Source organism: Carcharhinus amblyrhynchos, chromosome 6 (genome assembly GCF_965287045.1).
Source record: "Carcharhinus amblyrhynchos chromosome 6, sCarAmb.v2.hapA, whole genome shotgun sequence".
Taxonomy (NCBI): Eukaryota; Metazoa; Chordata; class Chondrichthyes; order Carcharhiniformes; family Carcharhinidae; genus Carcharhinus; species Carcharhinus amblyrhynchos.
Window position 1 is genome coordinate 78,789,098 of NC_137329.1, and position 20,100 is coordinate 78,809,197.

General features: G+C 42.0%; 1 protein-coding gene across 1 annotated transcript in view; it reads right to left on the minus strand.

Moving 5' to 3' along the window:
* LOC145344494 (A disintegrin and metalloproteinase with thrombospondin motifs 20) overlaps window positions 1–20,100 on the minus strand; it is a 388,246-nt gene that overhangs the window by 186,619 nt on the left and 181,527 nt on the right. The window lies entirely within an intron of this gene.

A 20,100-nucleotide genomic window follows, 5' to 3' on the forward strand; every position in this document is an offset into this window, starting at 1 on the left:
GTAAACTCCATACAGACAATGGCCCAAGCCGGGAATTGAACTCTGGCCCCTGGCACTGTGAGGCAGCAGTGCTAACCACTGTGACGCCCTGCATAAATTGCAATTGCAAATCAAAATTACGTTAGAAACAATTACAGAAATGTTAATATTTCCAATGATGTAGGAAACTATTAAAGGGCAAACTTGAGTGAAGGATATAAAATATTAAGGATATGGAATATGAAAGGCTGAGGTTAACCTGAGAATTACTTCAATGATGTATTAAAAAGAAGTTATGCAAGGTATCAAATGTGAAGAAAGAAGTCAGTATTCTAAAGAATGGTAAGTTTGTAATAATCATTGAGTTTATTCAAAAGGAATTTGATGTGATTTGGGGAGAATTAATGTGCTAGAGGCTTAAGCTTTGGTATGCTGAAAAGGAGTTTCTCAGTCCTGCCTTTATCATCTTCTTATCATAGTCAAACTTTATCCTAAAGTTTTGCGGCAACTTGGAATTTGTTCCAACATTATTTTGCTGCTGGGCAGGTATCTCTCAAAGCACACTCTGCATTTGGATAGACAAAACATGCAACTCACAGGAAGTGGGCCCTAATGAGAATGCGGCATCACATATGCAAACTCACAAACCGCAAATACCACGGCTGAGATTTTCTAGACCGATCGTGGTGCGACCCATCACAGGAGTGTCAGCAGCCCAGCCAAAGGTCCATTGACTTTCAGCAGGACTGGGTGGTCTTGACGGTGGATGGGGCTGGAAAACCCATGCTATATATTTTGGTTTTGAATGCAATGTAACAGTTAGTCATTCAGCATAATATTTATAAATATGTACAGTCAACACATTAGCAAAGACCAGAGACAGAGGCCAGTATATACTGTAAGAGAAAACTAGATAAATATTTGAGGTAGAGGAAGATACAGGAGGTTTTTCAGAGAGAGTAGGGCTATCACAACAGGCCAATTGGTTCCTTCTGCCTTATACACCATGGGCAATCATCATGAGTAATACTGCAGACAGCCGATCCACCAGAGTGTAGGGAATCACCTACTGAATATGAGAAGGGGAATAATTGAGGCTCTACTGCAACAAGGCATGCTCCGACATTGGGAGCAAAAGGAAAAGAGAATAGCACATTGACCACCTGTAGGGAAGAGAGACAGAAAGAAGAAAGAGAGAGAGGGAAGTAGTGCACTACTTGTCTGAGAGAGAGAAAGAGAGAGAGGTATAAATGCTGATGAATTGCCAGCAACACAGAAAAACCTAAAATATAGGAACCAAAATTCCTGGTGATTAACTCAAAATATCCTTGTATTAAGCTCAGAGCTTCCCTCCACTGCCCCAGTAAAGTTGCAGTGGCCCCAACTCAAGTATAGACAGGAGTCAGAGCTTCAAGACAATCCAGTTAAATACCAACAATCCCAGCACAAAAGTATAAGTGGAGACAGAAACAGTCTTTCAGTTGAATCTGGCTCTTTCTTCAGAACCATCATATGTGGCTCAACCTCAGTTTTGCTTCTTTCCGCACAGATTCTGTAAGACTTGTTGAGTATTTTCTGATTTTATTTTAGATTTCCAGCACGTGCAATATTTTGCTTTTACAAAAGTATAGCAATGATCACAGACCATGGATCTGTGCTCAAAAATGGCCTGGAATGTAGAATACTGAAGAATGTCTATCACCCACCCTTACAGTTAATCACAATAGTTGCAGCGTCATTTCTTTTGAGTGTAAATTTGAAGGCTTCTTCATGTGCAGTAGAAAACAAACCAGTGAATTTGCTGTTTCAAAGCACAAAGCTCAGTACACCCTACGCTCAAATAGCAGCATAAATCACTGGCGAATGGACATGGAGAATCCCTTCCCAGCTGAAGGGATTCATCAACATTTAGGAATTGGAATACGTCCCAAAGTTTCTGCCTGCTGACATCATTATACATCCTTCTCTGATATACATTTATTTCACTGGTTAGAAATGATTAGAAAAAGGTTTCACTGGGTTAAACAGTTTATAAAAACTTCTACTTAATGTTTGGTTGAAGGGTTGGTGTTTACAATAAGGAAATTTAGGTTCTGCCTCCTCAGTCTGTGCTCAATTCAAATCCAGGTCTCAGAGTTCAAATGACTGTGATCCAATAATACTAAATGCCCAGTTCCCATTGGATACATTGAGTTACTTTCATACTGAACCACAGTGGGTATAGGTTTAAGGTGCAAGGGGCAAGATTTAAAGGAGATGTACGAGACACAGAGGGTGATGGGTGCCTGGAACTCATTGCCGGGGCAAGTAGTGGAAGCAGATATGACAATAAGTTTTAACCAGTGTCTGGACAAATACATGAATATAAGAACATAAGAACATAAGAAATAGGAACAGGAGTAGGCCATCTAGCCCTTCGATACTGCCCTGCCATTCAATAAGATCATGGCTGATCTGTCGTGGCTCAGTTCCACTTTCCCGCCCTCTCCCCATAACCCTTAATCCCCTTGCCTACCAAAAATCTATCTACCCGCGTCTTAAATATATTTAGCGAGGCAGCCTCCACCACTTCAACGGGCAGAGAATTCCAGAGATTCACCACCCTTTGAGTGAAGAAGTTCCTCCTCAACTCCGTTCTAAACCGCCACCCCTTTATCTTGAGGCTGTGCCCTCTAGTCCTGCTGTCCTTTCTGAGCGGGAAGAACCTCTCCACCTCTACCCTATCCATCCCTTTCATCATCTTATATGTCTCAATGAGATCTCCCCTCATTCTTCTAAACTCTAACGAGTACAAGCCTAGTTTATTCAGCCTCTCCTCATAGTTCAACCCCCTCAACTCCGGTATCAGCCTAGTAAACCTCCTCTGCACTCCCTCCAAGGCCAAAATATCCTTGCGCAAGTACGCATGACTAGGATGGGAATAGAGGGATACAATGCCTAGAAGGGTAGGTGGGTTCAGTTCAGTCGGGGAGCATGGTTGGTGTAGGTTTGGAGGGCCGAAGGCTGTAATTTTCTTTGTTCACTTCTAATTAAAATAAATGGCACCAGGCTGTTTACATTACAAGTTTGTTTCTGAGAGCAGGTTTACCACTGGAGCAAGGAAACATTAAAAGAATGTGTAAAATCCCTAAATGCAGGCTAGCATGGACCAAGAAAAAAACACCTCCCTAGTTTGATTCATGCTGTGTGAAAAACATTCTTTGATTCCTGACATCGATACTTAGCTCAATTAAGCAATCCATGACCATCATGTAATAGCTATGTGGTATTTTCCTCAATGAAACCCAGGAAGAGTTTTGGTCCCCTTATTGATATATCATAGAAGTTGTGGCAGGCAGACGATGGGAGCAAGGTATGGAAGGCCACTTTTCTATTGCATCCCACCAGTCTCTTGCTTGGGAGCAAAATGCAGGAATTTCAGCTCTTTGATTTCTCGACTAGATGGTGCAACATACTGACAGGTTTTGGAGTTGTTGAAGGCAGTGATAGGTGAATCAGTGTGCTGGAGAATTCAGCTTTGGCTCTGCTCAACTCAAATGTCATCAAGTTCGAATCCCAGACATTCTTGGTGAGCGGAGGAGACCAAAGCTCCAGCTCTGAATCTTCAGTTGATTCATGTCCAGTAGGTGTGAACCTGTGAATAGAATCGCTACAGTGCAGAAGCAGACAATTTGGCCCATCGAGTCTGCATCGATTCTCTGAAAGAACATCTTATCCAGGCCCACCCTCCGCTCCCCAATCCTATCCTTGCAACCTGTGCATTTACATTGGCTAATCCACCTAACCCTTACATCGTTGGACAGTAAGGGGGCAATTCAGCATGGCCAATCCACCCAACCTTTGGAGTGTGGGAGAAAACAAGAGCACCCAGAGGAAGCCCACAGTCACCCAAGGCCAGAATTGAACCTGGTTCCCTGGCACTGTGAGGCAGTAGTGCTAACCACTGTACCATCATGCCACCCTTTCCAACACATGTTTGTGGAAGTTTATAAAACTCTCCCAATCTAGTGTTAACAATCTTACCAGCTAGTGTAACGATGGTATCGTCCTCGGAAGGAGTATTCGTGTCAAGGCCCATCACATTGCTTGTCAGCCTGTGAATCTTTCCACTACTTCACACTATTCCTCAAAGGAAGAATGTGAAGATATGGAAACAACAATGAGCTGTTGTTGGAAGCAGCTCTCTGATATTGGCTACCTGCCCTATTGCAATGGAAACATCCCTGCACGGGCAGTTTTATAGCAGATGGATTCACTTTAAAACAAGGGTAACATTCCAAACAGTGCTTATCTGCGGATCTCTATCCAGTCAGCAATGGCAAAAGCACACTTCTTCCTTGTAGGAAGAAATTGGAGCACTTCATGATGCTCAGTGCACAAGCCTATACAGTCACTGCTTCAGGTTTGTGTTGCTGCAACTAGCAATGCCGTGGAGAAATAGTTGGAAATACATGTTACCTGGCATAATTACACTCTGTTTATAGTTGTGGTTATCTCTGAATATGCTATCAGTTGCAAGATGAAAATATAAACTGTATCAGATTGTCAGATGGACCCACCTGGTTCACTGTTGAATTTTTTGGAAGGAAACCTGCCGTCTTTATCTGGTTTTGGTCTGTGTGCAATTCCAGGCCTACAGCTATGCAGCTGGCTTCTAAATGGCCTCTGAAATGGCCACACAAGTCACTCAGCTGGAAGTCAGTTCAGCAATACCTTCTCATGGGCAATTAGGAATGGGTAATAAATGCTGGCCTTGCAAGCAATGCTCCATGAATAAAATAAACTTATTAAACCACAGGGGGCACGGCTTGGCAGGTTAAAGTAAACTTGAACAGTCCCCGTTGGAGTCAAAGGAAAGTAGGTTTTCCAAAACAACAAAAAGCCTTCTTTGTGAACTCAGGAATCATTGCTCTCACCCCTTCTAGCTCGGTCCATTTCCCGCTCATAAAACAGACCTTTGGGCTGTTGCTGGCAAGACAAGGGACGCAACTTTTTGCATTAGTAATATGGGAGCTAGGTGCCAGCATCACACCCATGAAATGTTAATGGCTTTAGAAGTTCAACTTTGTGCCATCATTGTGCCTGTAAGTCGTGGCACGTATTCCTTCATAGAATCAAGTCTGAGCATTCAATTCTCATTTCTATCCTATGATTCTTTTTCTTTCCATTCCCTGAGAAGAAAACCAGCCAATAAGGTAATCAGTGACTGTTGCTAGTTAACCTTCGTGGGTGTCTGAACATGTCCATCCTGGATATGTATCAGCTACAGTGTGGAATAAGTGCTAAATTCCTAGCTCAGTTCCCCAAACTCACTGGGTATGACTGAAAGTTGTCAGCAGGCTGAGGCTCACTGTCCTTCCTAACAAAAGTCAGCTGGGGAAAAATGTAACTGATACAGGCTCATCTCCCCAAAGAGCATCCACTTTGCTGTCAAAGCAAATTACCTCCTTCATTTCCCAGTTGAATCCAGTTAAACCCCTTCATTCTCACAAACAACAGCAGTAAAATTACAGGGTAGACTGTTCAGTTTTAGAAATGTTTCAAAAACAGTTTGAACATGTTGTAAAAGGTAAGACGTACAACTAAAAGCAGGGAGCTCGGTACTTGAAGTGTTACATACTGTACATTGGAATGTGTTAGCACAGATCAGTGAATGTTCAATGAATAAACAAGTCTTAATCTAATTGGTTTCATTTCCATTGGAAGACCACAATACACTGTATGTTTTCACCCTAATGCAGACTTCAGCTCACAAATTCCAAGTTGTTTGATTCTAATATAGTAGCAAGAAGTTGTACACGAGTCTTGGCATTTTGTGAGTGTACGGAACAGTTGTCGTCACCATATTCTAGTACTGCAGTGAGACTTGGACTGTGTATCAGTGACCGGGAAGGATTCTAGAGAAATTCCATCTCTAACGCCTCCACTACATTAGGCACATTTTGCATCAGAAGTGTGTGCATGTGTTGCAAACTCCATTACAGAACCTCAACATAAACAATGCCATTTGAAAAAGGACCTGAAGTTGTAAAAAGTCACAAGGTGCAGCCATGTTTTTGTCTGCCTTTGAAACCAGCTGATAGCTGTCATCAGTTGGTCAAAAAGCAGCCACGGTAATGAACAGCAATACCTTGAAAGTGGGAGATCCAAACTGAGAGAACCCCCACCCCCCCATAAACCTGTTCCAGTTTAATGAACACCTGAGAACCAGCCACACCGCTGTTTGACAACAAGATACCTCACAACATTCTGTGAGCTCTTCACTTGACAAGCCTCTCCCTTCAACTTTAAAGCATCAAAACCATCCAAGAAACTAAAGGCCTGTCACAGGGGAGAGGAGAGATTGTAAACCAAAGACTGAGGTACCTGTGATCTGCAAAAGTGGATGACCTTTTTCCGTATCTAATCTTTGTATGCGTGAGAGAACCAGTATATCTGACATTGTGTTTAGTCCGGGGTAAGCGTGTAACAATAAATAACCTAGTTTATTTTTATACTCAATGAAAAGATCAAGTAAATGCTACTCAACAACAAAAACAGAAAATGCTGGAAAATCTCAGCAGGTCTGACAGCATTTTTGGGGAGAGAATAACGTTTTGAGTCTGGATGACCCTTCACTGGTGCTCAAAATACTACTGCCAGTCTTAAAGCCAGCGACACGAGCATTTAGGCAAAACTGCAAAAACAGCTTCAGTTGAAGTTTGGACTTGGTCACAGACAGAAGCATGTGCAGTCTTACTTAAGGATGAAATTACAATGAACAAATCTCAAAATTAATGCTTAACTAGACTACAGTTTTATGCCCCTGCTTTAATGAATTTCTTAAAAAAAAATCAATGGTGGAAAAAAGCTGTGAAGTGTTTTGATATGGATCACAGACTGGTTGAAGCCAAGAAGATGACAACTTCTTGTCCAAAGATGTGTGGGTTAGGTCGATTGACCATACTAAAATTGCCCCTTAGTGTCCTGAGGTGCATAGATTAGAGGGAGTAGCGGGTAAATATGTATGGTTATGGGAGTGGGGCCTGGGTGGGATTGTGGTTGGTGCAGACTCGATGGGCCAAATGGCCTCTTTCTGCACTGTAGGGTTCTATGATTCTGCTATGTTCAAACTTTAAAGCCAACCTTGGGTTACAAGAAACATTTGCAGAAACGAATGAATTAAATGAGTCAATGCAATTTTAATAAAGGGTGCTGGAGCATAGCAAGCTCTCTGTAGTGAGGGAGTGGAATAGGTTTAAATGACAAGTAAGTTTATATTCAAAGAAACAGAATCAAGAACTTTTTGTTTGTTTTTTTTAAAAGAAAGTCACAAATGATGGGAAATGGTTTTTTCTTAAAAATTAAATAGAAGGAGAAAACATTTCAATTTCTTCCCCTCCACCTCAGACTCGTACTGCTGCAGAATTCCTAGCTTATCTTACAATCATTAAGAAGTAACCTGTTTTAAAGTTGACACACTAAGTTCTATACATTTCAGTACATTTCTCCCTGATAGCTATGATGATGGGGTTATTGTGACTGTGGCTGTGTTGTTGCTGGTAACTGAGTAAAGGGTATAAAGAAAGTTGCGTGACTTGTATCAATTTATAACTGTTTACATTGTGTGGCCAATGTTTTCTCCATGCGTAGAAATGACCATCATTAGTGCAAGGGCAAAGGATGTGTACATGTGATTGTTTTCCAGCTTGTGAGTTTGCTGTCACAGAACAGGGGAGGTTAGCCCTACTCACTTTAGCTTCAAGGTAGAGGCAAGATAATCATTTGGCTCCAAAAGAGAAAATGCTAGAAAGTCTCAGCAGGCCTGGCAGCATCTGTAAGGAGAGAAAAGAGCTGATGTTTCAAATCCAGACGACCCCTAGACCATGGCTGACATAGCACAATATAATTCTCGAGTCGTTGCAAAAACAAGAATTATTGCCTTTGATGTCAAGGCCGTATTTGACCAAATGTGACATCAAGCAAAATTAAAGTCAATGGGAATTAGGGGGAAATTCTCCACTGGTTGGAGTCATACCTAACACAAAGGAAGATGCTTAGGGTTGTTGGAGGTCATTCATTTCAGTGTTGGGACGTCACTATGGAAATTTCTCAGTGTAGATCCTGGGCTCAAACATCTTCAGGGCCTTCATCAATGATCTTCATTCTATCATAGGGTCCGAAGTGGGAATGTTTGCTGATGACTGCACAATGTTCAGCGTAGTCCATGTTTCATTTCCAAGCTTTGATTATTAAATGGCAAATACATTTGTGCAACACAGGTGCCAGGCAATGGCCAACTCCAGTGAAAGAAAATCTAACCAATGCCCCCTGACATTCAATGATATTTCCCCCTCTGAATCCCCCACTATCAACATTCTAGGGGTTACCATTAACCAGAATTGAATGGCACCAGTCACATAAATGCTCTGGCTACAAGGCAGGCCAGAGATTGGTAATCCTGCAGAGAGTAACTGATCTTCCCTCAAAGCCTGTCCACCATTTATTAGATACAATTGAAGTGTGATAGAATATTCTCCACTTGCCTGGTTGTGTTTAACATGAACAATCATGCAAGAACTTGGTCTCCATCCAGGACAAAGAATCCCATTTGATTGGCACCCCATTCACTAGTCTCACAATCAAAGACCAAGACAGCAACTAATCCTGGCACAAAACACCTTGAAACTTTCATGACATGTTCTTACCAACAGCAACAATCATGATTCGTTGTGTTTAATTCCCAAGTTGCATCGATTATCTCAACAATTTCAGGTACTCAAACAAACTTGACCTAATTAAATTCTAATCACAAGCAGACATAGTACCCAACATCTAAAACATCCCTCTCAGAATAATGTGTGTATATTTATTTCACTTCCTCCACACAAAGCCAAGAGTCTTGTTAGAAAGCAGCTAACAGGGTTCCATTACAAACTCACCATGTTTTCAAAATAAAAAATTAGATTTTACTGTATGAAGCTTGGATGGGCTTTACTTTTATCACAGTTTCAACATAACAAGGATTACTAAGCACAATGAAAAATATTCATGGAATCATAGAACCCTACAGTGCAGAAAGAGGCCCTTCGGCCCATCGAGTCTGCACCAACCACAATCCCACCCATGCCCTACCCCGCAAATCCCTACATATTTTACCTGCTAATCCCTCTAACCTAAGCATCCTAGTACACTAAGGACCAACTTTAGCACGGCCAATCAACCTAATCTGCACATCTTTGGACTGTGGGAGGAAACCAGAGCACCCAGAGGAAACCCATGCAGACACAAGAAGAATGTGCAAACTCCACACACACAGTGACCCGAGCCGGGAATTGAACTCAGGTCCCTGGAGATGTGAAGCAGCAGTGCTAACCACTGCGCTATAGGAAATCTTACATTTTATAGGCAATATAAAAGAAGCTCACAGCACAGAAAGATGCCACTTGGTCTATCATGTCTATGATGGCTGAAAAAGGACTAACTAGCTTAATCCCAATTTCTAGCTCTTTGCCTGTAGCCCTGTAAGGTTAAAACACTTCAAAACACATATCCAAGTATTTTTCAAAATGCCTTGCCTCTCTACAACCCTTCCTAGTAGGAATTCAAGACCCCCTACCAATGTTTAATCCTTCTACAAATTACTTTAAATCCCAGGACCCCCATGCACTCTATCTTGGTCCCAAATAATGATATAAGTTATAAGCTGATCTCAAGTTTATATTGTTTTCCTTAAACACAGTCAGCCAAGTGGGAGCATAGGGATCACCCACCTCAGCCGGAATTTTACCACCACACCCGTCCCGCAATCTGGATGGGTGCAGCTCGCAGTACAGAATTCTCCGTTAGCCTCGGGCATGATCAACCTCCGAGCGAGATTGTAAACTACCGGCCATCAGCTCAGACTGGTATCTGGGTGACTTGAAAATCTGGGCTCTTGCACGTGAAGGTGAAAAAGCTTTCAGCCAGTGACTGAAGTGAAAATTGCAATTGACTAAAGTCTAGTGATTACGTTTGTGTTCGAAAGCGTCTGCCAAGTTATTTTGGATATAGAGCACCTTTACAGGAGAAAGCAGAAAGCACAAGGAGCCAACTTAACCACACCTGCACCAAGATAAGACAGACACCCAGTACACCTGCCCAACCACACATTCCCCCTTCTTGGATCACTGCCTCTCCAAGCACGCAACCATGTCTAGTGTAATTACACTAATAGACTACAGCACAGAAATGAAATATACAATTATGCAACCAATATGTGACCCAATGTAAAATAAGTTCGATAGGCAATGATGCTCTTTGCCAGCTGCGGAGTTAGGGTTGCTTTGTTTTTTTCCAGTTCACTGAAGCTGGAATCAAATTGATGGCGTGGCAATTGACAAATGAGAAATGTTCTAGTTTTTGATCAAGTGACCATGAGATACCGAGCTACGAGATATCAGCACAGACTAATCCACAAAACAGCAATGACCATTTAAATCAGTTTAAGGTAAGGGAAAGGCTGAAACTGAGACTTGAAACAAAACAAAAATAGTTAGTGAAGTGTTTCACAATCTATTACTGACCAGATTTAACAGGAGAAAAGCATCTGAGAGCTCTGGATGTTGGAACTGATGTTGTACTGAATCTAAAGAGGTGGCAAAGATCTTAGCCACACAAAAATCATCACAACTAGGATAAAGTCCAGAATATTTGGCATCGATAGAAATGTTGCATCATGTGCCAAAATATCAATCGGACTAGTGTTTGTAATATCCATATGTTGTAGCTCACTGAAATATTCAGGAAGTAGTAACATACATAGCAGTGCGTGCAGTTTCAAACATAGTTTTTACACAGAGTTGTGTGGAGTCTTACAGCACAGAAGCAGGCTATTTGGTATCTCAATTCCATCCCAGCATTCTTGCTCCACACTAAAATTTCTTCCACTCTGCTCCATCTAACCCCATCCTTTCCTCTTCAACGACCAGATGAATACATGAGAAAAAGAGAATACAAGTTGAGGATCCTTTGTCCATAAATAGGAAAACTGAACACATCCAAAAAAAAGAACTTTATTTGAACCTCACTGACCTTTAGTGCGGGAAGTCCCACGTCCAAGCTGACATAACCCAAGTCAACACAAACCTTGCCAACGGTACTCAACCTTTAGTATGGAAAGTCTAGTTGTCTGTCTTCACTCAACACAAACCAGGTATACTGGATGTATTATTATTTTGAACTATCGCTAGCTGAGGCTCAGGCTATTGTCATATAAGTAGGCCTAGTCCTAAATGCAATACCCGGAAATCAATTATCTGAAACTAAAAACACGATTGGATCTGACAATTTCAGATAATGGATATTACAAACTGCTAACAAGATATTTTGAAAAGCGAAGATAAAACAGATGGAATGGAAGAAAAATTATGTGGAATATAAACACCAGCACTGGTTGAATAGCTGCATATTCTACCTAATATTACATGATCCAGCTTTAATTTTAATCCATCTATGCTATTTCCCTCAACCATTCCCCATGAGAGTAAATTCCACATCTTCATTGCTCCAGGAGTAAAATAATTTTTCCTGAATTTCTTACTGGATTGAAAATAGACATCTCTTGATTGTAAACTGTTTTAACATTACTCAAACTTTAGCAAGGCCTTTGACAAGGTATCGCATGTAGGTTACATAACGTTAAATCTCACAGGATCCAGGGTGAGATATGTAAATGGACACAAAATTGACTTCTTGACAGAAGCCAGAGGGTGGTTGTAGACGGTTGTTTTTCAAACTGGAGGCCTGTGACCAGTGATGTGCCTCAGGGATCAGTGCCAGGTCCACTGTTATTTGTCATTTATGTTAATGATTTGGATGAGAGTATTAGGAGCATGGTTAGTAAATTTGCAGATGTCACTAAGATTGCTGGCATGGTGGACAGTGAAGAAAGTTATGTCCAATTGCAACGGGATCTTAATCAATTGGGCCAATGGGCTGATGAATGGCAGATGGAGTTTAATTTAGACAAATGCGAGGTGATGCATTTTGGTAGATTGAACCAGGGCAGGACTTACTCAGTTAATGGTAGGGTATTGGGGAGAACTACAGAACAAAGAGATCTAGGGGAACATGTTCATAGCTCCTTGAAAGTGGAGTCACAGGTGGACAGAGTGGTGAAGAAGGCATTCAGCATGCTTGGTTTCATCAGTCAGAACATTGAATACAGGAGTTGGCATATCTTGAAGTTGTACAAGAAATTGGTAAAGCCATATTTGGAATACTGTGTGCAGTTCTGGTCACCTTATTCTGGAAAGGATATTATTACACTAGAAAGAGTGCAGATTAGATCTGCTATGATGCTACCAGGACTTGATGGTTTAAATTATAAGGAGAGGCTGGATAGACTGGGACTTTTTTCTTTGAAGTGTAGGAGGCTGAGGGGTGATCTTATAAAGGTCTATAAAATAAAGAGGGACACAGATCAGCTAGATAGTCAATATCTTTTCCCAAAAATAGGGGAATCTAAAACTAGAAGGCATAAGTTTAAGGTGAGAGGGGAGAGATACAAAAGTGCCCAGAGGGGCAATTTTTTTCACACAGCGGGTGGTGAGTATCTGGAACAAGCTGCCAGAGGTAGTAGTAGAGGCAGGTACAATTTTATCTTTTAAAAAGCATTTAGACGGTTACATGGGTAAGATGTATGTAGAGGGATTTGGGCCAAATGGGGGCAATTGGGATTAGTTTAGGGGTTTAAAAAAAAGGACGGCATGGACAAGTTGAGCTGAAGGGCTTGTTTCCATGTTGTAAACCTCTGTGACTCGATGACTCTACTCACTAAAACAAAAGGGTCAGATTATTGTTTCAAATTAATATCTTTTATCACTTTCTTTTGAACTAAAAGACAGCTACAATGGCCATAGCATCTCTGCAAAACACAAAGAGGCCAGTCGCCCATCAAGTCTGCACTGGTTCCCTGAAAGAGCAATTTGCTTCATTCCACTCCCTTCTTTACCCCTATAACTTTTCACATTCTTTCTTTTAACGTGACAATCCAATTTTCTTTTGGGGTTTTAGTTCAGTCGGGCAGCATGATTGGTGCAGGCTTGGAGGGCTGAAGGTATTTGTTGAATACCTCTATCGAACCTGCCTCCACCACCCTCTCAAGCAGTTTGTTCTCGACTCCAACCACCCTCAGCGAAAAAAATCTTGCTCACATCATTTTATCACTATTGGTACTGGGTTATCATCTTGCACAAACTGGGACTACACCATCAAAACATGGAACTCCTTTAAAAAACAAAAGTCATATCCTACTTGGCACAATTACAGCTATGCTTCGAAAATGCTTAAGTTATTTCAGGATGCAATTGTGAAATTTGCAAAAAGCACCCCAACTGAGTTGACTGTCCCACATTTGAATAATAATCATTCACAAGCACAGCTTACCTTCTTTCTTAAAATTTTACATGATGGTAAAATTTACATGCTGAAGGCCTGCAATAATATTGGGAATATCAAACTTACTAACCTTTGCTCCTGAATCCTGCTAGTTACTTTCAATGAGCAGAGGTCCCCAGCAGGAGCACAAATTTGCTCAAGTTATTTTCAGACACTGTTTGGAGAGAAATGGGAAGTCTCTGGGATAATGGCCTCATTGTGTATGCCGTAATACCAAACCTCCACTTGTAAAAATGCTATATTGTATTTACAACTAAAGCACATTATTTAGGGTGGCTTCAAGTGCCTAGAGACTTGAACATTCACACCAATTAAGCTTATTTCTAGCAGTTAGTTGTGTTTATTAATATCTATATTTGTTGGAACTGAGGGGCATGCAATGCGAAATTACATCATATAAAGATTACGGGTAGGATTTTCCGGCCATGTTCGCCCCAAGACCAGGAAATTCCACCACAGGACAAAGGATCTTTGCATGGTCTACATCCCCCCGCTGTGGGCAGGATGGGAAAGTTCCACCCTACTTATTATTACACACTTGACAAAGCAACCCCTAATGCATTTTAACAGGTTAATGCATTTTAGCATCTCAAAACAAAAATTGATTACTTAAGATATTCACTGAAGTGGGATAGACTGGACATGTCATTATGGAACTTTGGAAGTACGTAAATTGAAGAAATCTACACGTTCCATTCATATCAATGCCAACCATAAAATCCAAGTAGTTACATCTGCATCATCCAAATACTTAAACAACTTAGTGAGAAAATGTTTCTGCTCTGGTGTCTACATGATTAGAAGCACCATTTATTGTGCACAAACTCTGCCTCGATCACCACCATGTAAAATATACAGTCGGTAATTTCCAATGATGCTTTAGTTTGACTAAGGTTTTGAATGCGAACATACGAATTAGGAGCAGGAGTAGACCACTCAAACTCTCGAGCCTGCTCCGCCATTCAATAAGATCATGGCTGATCTGATTGCAACCTCAATCCCACATTCCTGCCTAGTCCTGATCATTTTTCATCCTCTCGTTAATCAAGAATCTACCTAGCTCTGTCTTAAAAATATTCAAGGAGTCTGCTTCCATTAGTTTTTTTGAGTAAGAGTGTTCCAGAGATGCATTACTCTCAGAGAAAAACACTCTCCCCATCTCTAACTTAAATGGTTAAACCATTATTTTTAAACTGCAACCCTTAGTTCTAGATTCTCGGAAAAGAAGAAACATCCTTCCCCCCTCCCCCAACCAAAGATCCATCTGAGCCCGTCTCCCTCCTTCGTCAGACACCAGCGGAAGGCCAGGAAGGTGCTGCAAGCACTCAAAGGACTGCAGGTCGGAAGGATGGTGGAGAGACAGCAGAGATCAAGGTAGATTGGGGGTGTGCTCTGCCAAGGGAGGCCCGCTTCCCAGGGGGGTCAGATCACGGGAGTGCCTGCCTCTGAGGGGAGTCTCTCCGGGGCGTGGGGGGCAGTCTGATCACGGCTCATCCTTCCCCACCCCATCGCTCTCTCTGCTGTTTTTCTCTTTCACGCCCAGGTGCGCTGTTTCAGATTTTTTTTTTCAAACTGCACGTGCGCAGTTCAGACTTCCGATTGTTCTGGCAATGTTAATCCCTGCCCACAGCACGGATCAGATCAGAGCTGGCAAGAAGCGTATGGGTGTGCTGCAAAGAGGATTCCGGGCTCAGATCTGTATTACACCGGATCCGGCCCTTAGGCTCCAATAGGTAAAATCGGGCCCAACGTCTGAAAAGAATAAAGTAGCCAGGTATTATCTGTAAACTAAGGAGTGATGTACATCAAAGATGCACACCTTGACAAACAATAAATAAAGCAGTGTTAACTGAACTTGTCTACATTAGAGAATCCTGCACTGAGATGAGCCAGTAACATACACACTATTCATTCTTCACATCAAAGGAGAAAGATAAGAGAAACACCAACCCAGCAACAGTTGGAAAAGTTAATTTTACGAAGAGAGCTGTTTGTTTCTCTTTTGAAGGCCACTCCAGAGAAATATTTAAGTTTTGTGGTTTATTTTCATCTTCCAGACATCTCCATGCTTGTTGACATGCTTTCCTGGTGGTGACAGAGCTGGAACAGAGAAAAGCCTGCCACCACTTTTTCACGCTGTTACAACTGACACTGTTCCAACCCGTCTCTGAGCTCTGAGAGTTCCAGCATATCTGTCCCAGTCTGTGTTGACCTCAGTGGCATTTGGACTTTGCAGGTTATTATTGGCTGTTGTTTCCTAACATTTCAAACAATGCCCCATTATTCAGACAATAAAACAGCAGTGCAGTTTTTGCCTCAGGGATGTTACAGTCTTTGCCTGTTTAATAATGAATTTTTTGTCTCCACAGGCATTTAAGTCCACCTTGTTGACCAGCAAGGGGCATGCATGCGGCAGGTTGTAGTGGGCTGCTCTTGGACGTTGCTTCGGGAGTTGCCTATTGCTTCATGTCGTTAGTGTGCTTAAACTGGACCATCTCGAGGGCAACATGACAGCTCAGAGACTATCTCTGTTGCTGTGCGGACACATGGATTTGGGCCTGTGTCTGTGGGAGTTTGTACGTTCTCCCCGTGGTTGCCTGGGTTTCTTCCGGGTACTCTGGTTTCCTCCCACATCCCAAAGATGTGCTTTTAGGCTGATTGATTGGGTAACAAATTGTCCCTATATTGGACCTCCCTGATCCTCGCACATTAGGCGTAGACTAAAATCATGAATAGGTCACTGAGACAATGGGACGGCGGCGCGGGCTCGTTGGGCCGAAGGGCCTGTTTCCCGTGCTGTGTTGTTCTTTGTTCTTTGTGCAGTTTTTTTTTAAGGAACTATTGAATTCTCTGTCGCGTGATTAGAAATGGAAAAGAAATCTGCAATGGTGATTGCGACACAACATAAGGATTCTTTTCTTTTCCTTTCCACCAATCTTCTTCATTTCATTTAAATGCATTGAGTGTTAGAATCACGATCTCGATCAGTTCCTCCAACACCATACCCTTCGAGAACTCCACTTTCATCCATCTAGGATTTCCTGAACCCAGCAATTGACTAACATAGTTTCAGCTGTCCAGACTCTAAACTCTGGAAATCTTTCCATAAGACACTACCTCCTTCTCATAGTTTAACCAAGCACTTGGCCACCAACACCAATATCTTCTTATGTGGTTCGGTGGTAAATTTTATCTGACAATGCTTGTGATGTGCACTGGGATGTTTTACTCCAGGAAAGGTACTATATAAATGCAAACTGCTATTTAACATTGCCTGCAAATAGAGTCACAGTGGTTGCTAGCATGGTAACAGGCCTTTCAGCCCAACTTGTCCATGTTGCCCTTTTTTTTAAATCACTTAGCTAGTCCCAATTGCCCGCTTTTGCTCTACGTACCTCTATACCAATCTTACCCATGTAATTTTCTAAATGCTTTTAAAAAGACAGAATTGTATCCGCCTTGATTACTACCTCTGGCAGCTCGTTCCAGACACTCACCATCCTGTGTGTGAAAAAATAACTCCTCTGGACACTATTGTATCTCTCCCCTCTCACCTTAAATCTATGCCCTCTAATTTTAGAGTCCCCTACCTTTGGGAAAAGATGTTGACTACCTATTCCCTCATTATTTTGTAGACCTCTATAAGATTACCCCAAAGTCCCCTATGTTCCAGGGAAAAAATTCCCAGTCTATCCAACCTCCCCTTATAACTCAAACCATCTGATACCCATAAATATTTCTAACAGAGCGCATTTGAGAACCTGGACTGCCAGCTATAGATTGAGAGTCCAGTTGCAGCACCCCAGAACTGCTGCAGGTCAGATCGGCTAACTCAGCCAACCCTAGTCAGAACAGGTCAGCCACTCAATGGCTGAAGCAGATGATTTATTAAATATGCTCAGTCTGGAAAGGATCGCATCCTTTCCTGTGACTTGTGTTAACGTGAAAAACACCAAGCGATCTTTCCGAATTGTTATGCAGATGGATGTTTCTGTTTTATCTCCTCACGTTGAAAATCAGCAATGTTGCTGATCTGAACTGAAATGGTCGCCATTAGGAGCAGCCTTCTTTCCAATTCTTTTCACCCTAACATGGTCAATCTGCAGAGAATGTAGAGATTCACAGGTGAAATGCTTCTAAATTGACATTTTAAAACATTCATTCCTGAGATGTGGGCATCACTGACGAGGCTGGCATTTATTGTCCATCCCTAATTGCCCTTTAACTGAGTGGCTTGCTCAGCCATTTCAGAGAGGCGTTAAGAATCAACCACATTACTGTGGCTCTGGAGCTCACATGTAGGCCACATCAGGTAAGGATGACAGATTTCCTTCCCTAATGGGACACACGTGAACCAGATGGGATTTTACAACAATCAGCAATGGTTTCATGGTGATCATTAATTCCGGATTGTTAACAAATTCAAATTTCAACATGTGGGACAGTGGGATTCGAACCTGGGTCCTCAAGATTACCCCTGTTTCTCCAGATTGCCAATCCAGGGACAATACCACTATAGCATACAAAGGCATTAAAGCTAACCGAACCAAAAGTGTTCCTTTAACTGACATTTAGTGATGACTCTGATGAAAAATCTTATCTTAATTGTCTATGCATTTTATTTATTTTGCACCCGAAATGTAAGTTAGAGATTTCACTTGACATTTACAGATCCATTTGATGTTGAATTTTAGTTTTTAATAACACTTGTATATTTTCCTCCAGCTCATCAGTTGTAGCAATTATTTTGGTTGGTGATTGCGACGAACCGAGAGAGTTTTGAAGTTTACTACAACAGCTGTATATCCTTAAACGGTCTGGGTGGCTGCCCAGAATGTGCAGTTCCTCATGGGAGTATCTTTCTCTGTCACTGTACGCACGCATGACAGAAAATCAACACTGTTCCTGTAGGATAGACAGTAGCACTGTGACTACAGGCCTGTAGGACAAGCATAGGAACTACGGAACACTGGAATAAACATAGGTCATAGGAACAAGACTTGGGAGCAGGTGTAGGTCATTCGGTCCTTCAGTAAAATCGGATCGGATTGTGGTCTCAATTCCACTTGGCCATCTGTCCCCCATAATCCTCAACTCTCGAAAATCTGTTGACTCAGCCTTGAAAATATTTTCAATAAATCAGCCTCCGCTGCTTTCTTGGGAAGAGAATTCCACATACTAACAACCCTCAGGAAAAGAAATACAACTGAAAGAGGGAGACCTCGTATTCTTACACTATGCCTTATAGTTTTAGTCTCTCCCACAAGTGGAAATATCCTCACAGTATCTACTCTATCAAGTCCCTTCAGGATCTTATATATTTCATCAAGTTTTCTCTCATTCTCCTCAGACTGAAACTATGCACATGTGGACTCACAAGGCCTACCCTTATAAAACATCCCTACTTTTGTATTCCATTCCCCTTGCAATAGATAACAACCTTCCATTTGCCTCCTTTATCATTTACTGCACTTACATGTTAATTTTGGTGATTCATATACCATGACGCCTAGATCCCTGTGTACCTCAGAGTTTTACAATCACAGCTAGACATACAGCAGCATTGTGACTGTGGGCCCTGTAGGATGGGCAGCAGCACTGTTGAGTGTGAGCCCTACAGATGGCAGCACTGTCACTGTCAGTCGTGTAAGACAGCCAGTTAATAGAGGTCCCGAAGGACAGGCAAAGGGCACTGTCATTGGCTCCGGCAAAAATAACACCATGTGGTAATCTGCTGTTGCTCCGACAAAATAGTCAAGTATCAGAAAAGGCTTTGGAGGTCTTGTGACCCAGTGGGTAGTGGCCCTGCCTCTGAGCCAGAAGTTGCAGGTTCAAGTCCCGCCCTAGGACTTGATGGCCAAGGAAGGTGTGTTCATAACGCAGCCCACCAGGTTGAGGGTTAACCTGCAAATTCTTCCAAACACACCAATGGCTGGCAGTAAGAGTGGGAGAGACTTCTGGTCAGCCATGCTGGATGGGGAACGACGCCCGTTAAGCTACATATGCCTGGCAACATATTAGCAACCTATTCCAGGAATTATTAGCTGTGGAAAGAGACATCAGTGCACCACTAGGTGCAGGAAGAGAATTGGAACTGGAGAGCAACGTTTGGGAAAATTATTAAACATTACTTGTTCAGTAACAGTGATGGAAAGAAAATGCCCCTGAAAATTAGTCACAAAATATACATTATTAAAAATTTTAGGAAGAATGTGAAAATTTATCATTTAAACACAACACTCGTTCAAAACCAGGTTTAAGTGGCATAGAGAGCATAATTGCAGGGAAATGACCAGATATGAATCTAAACCTTCCTGCACACACCTGGGTCCAGGGTTTGAAATGAGCACCAGGTGAATTGGACCCAAAACACATGCACAGCCCACGAACTTAATTACTTAACCACATGACCTAAACTACACCTGCACATGCAACCCAGCTGAGCAAGAAGTCAACCCTGTGGAATCAAACTGCTTTTCATTTACTCTCAATTGATTTCCTGGTGACAACACCTCTCATCACTGTTTAATCACAACACCAGTAGCTAAATACTACTTTTTGTGTAAGTAATATATTTTGTCAACACAAATTGTCTCCTTACCTGGCCAGTTAAAAAGTATTTGCATGACTTGGAAATATATCGCTGTTCCTTCACCTGTCGCTGGGTCAAAATCCTAGAACTCCCTCCCTAACAGCACTGTG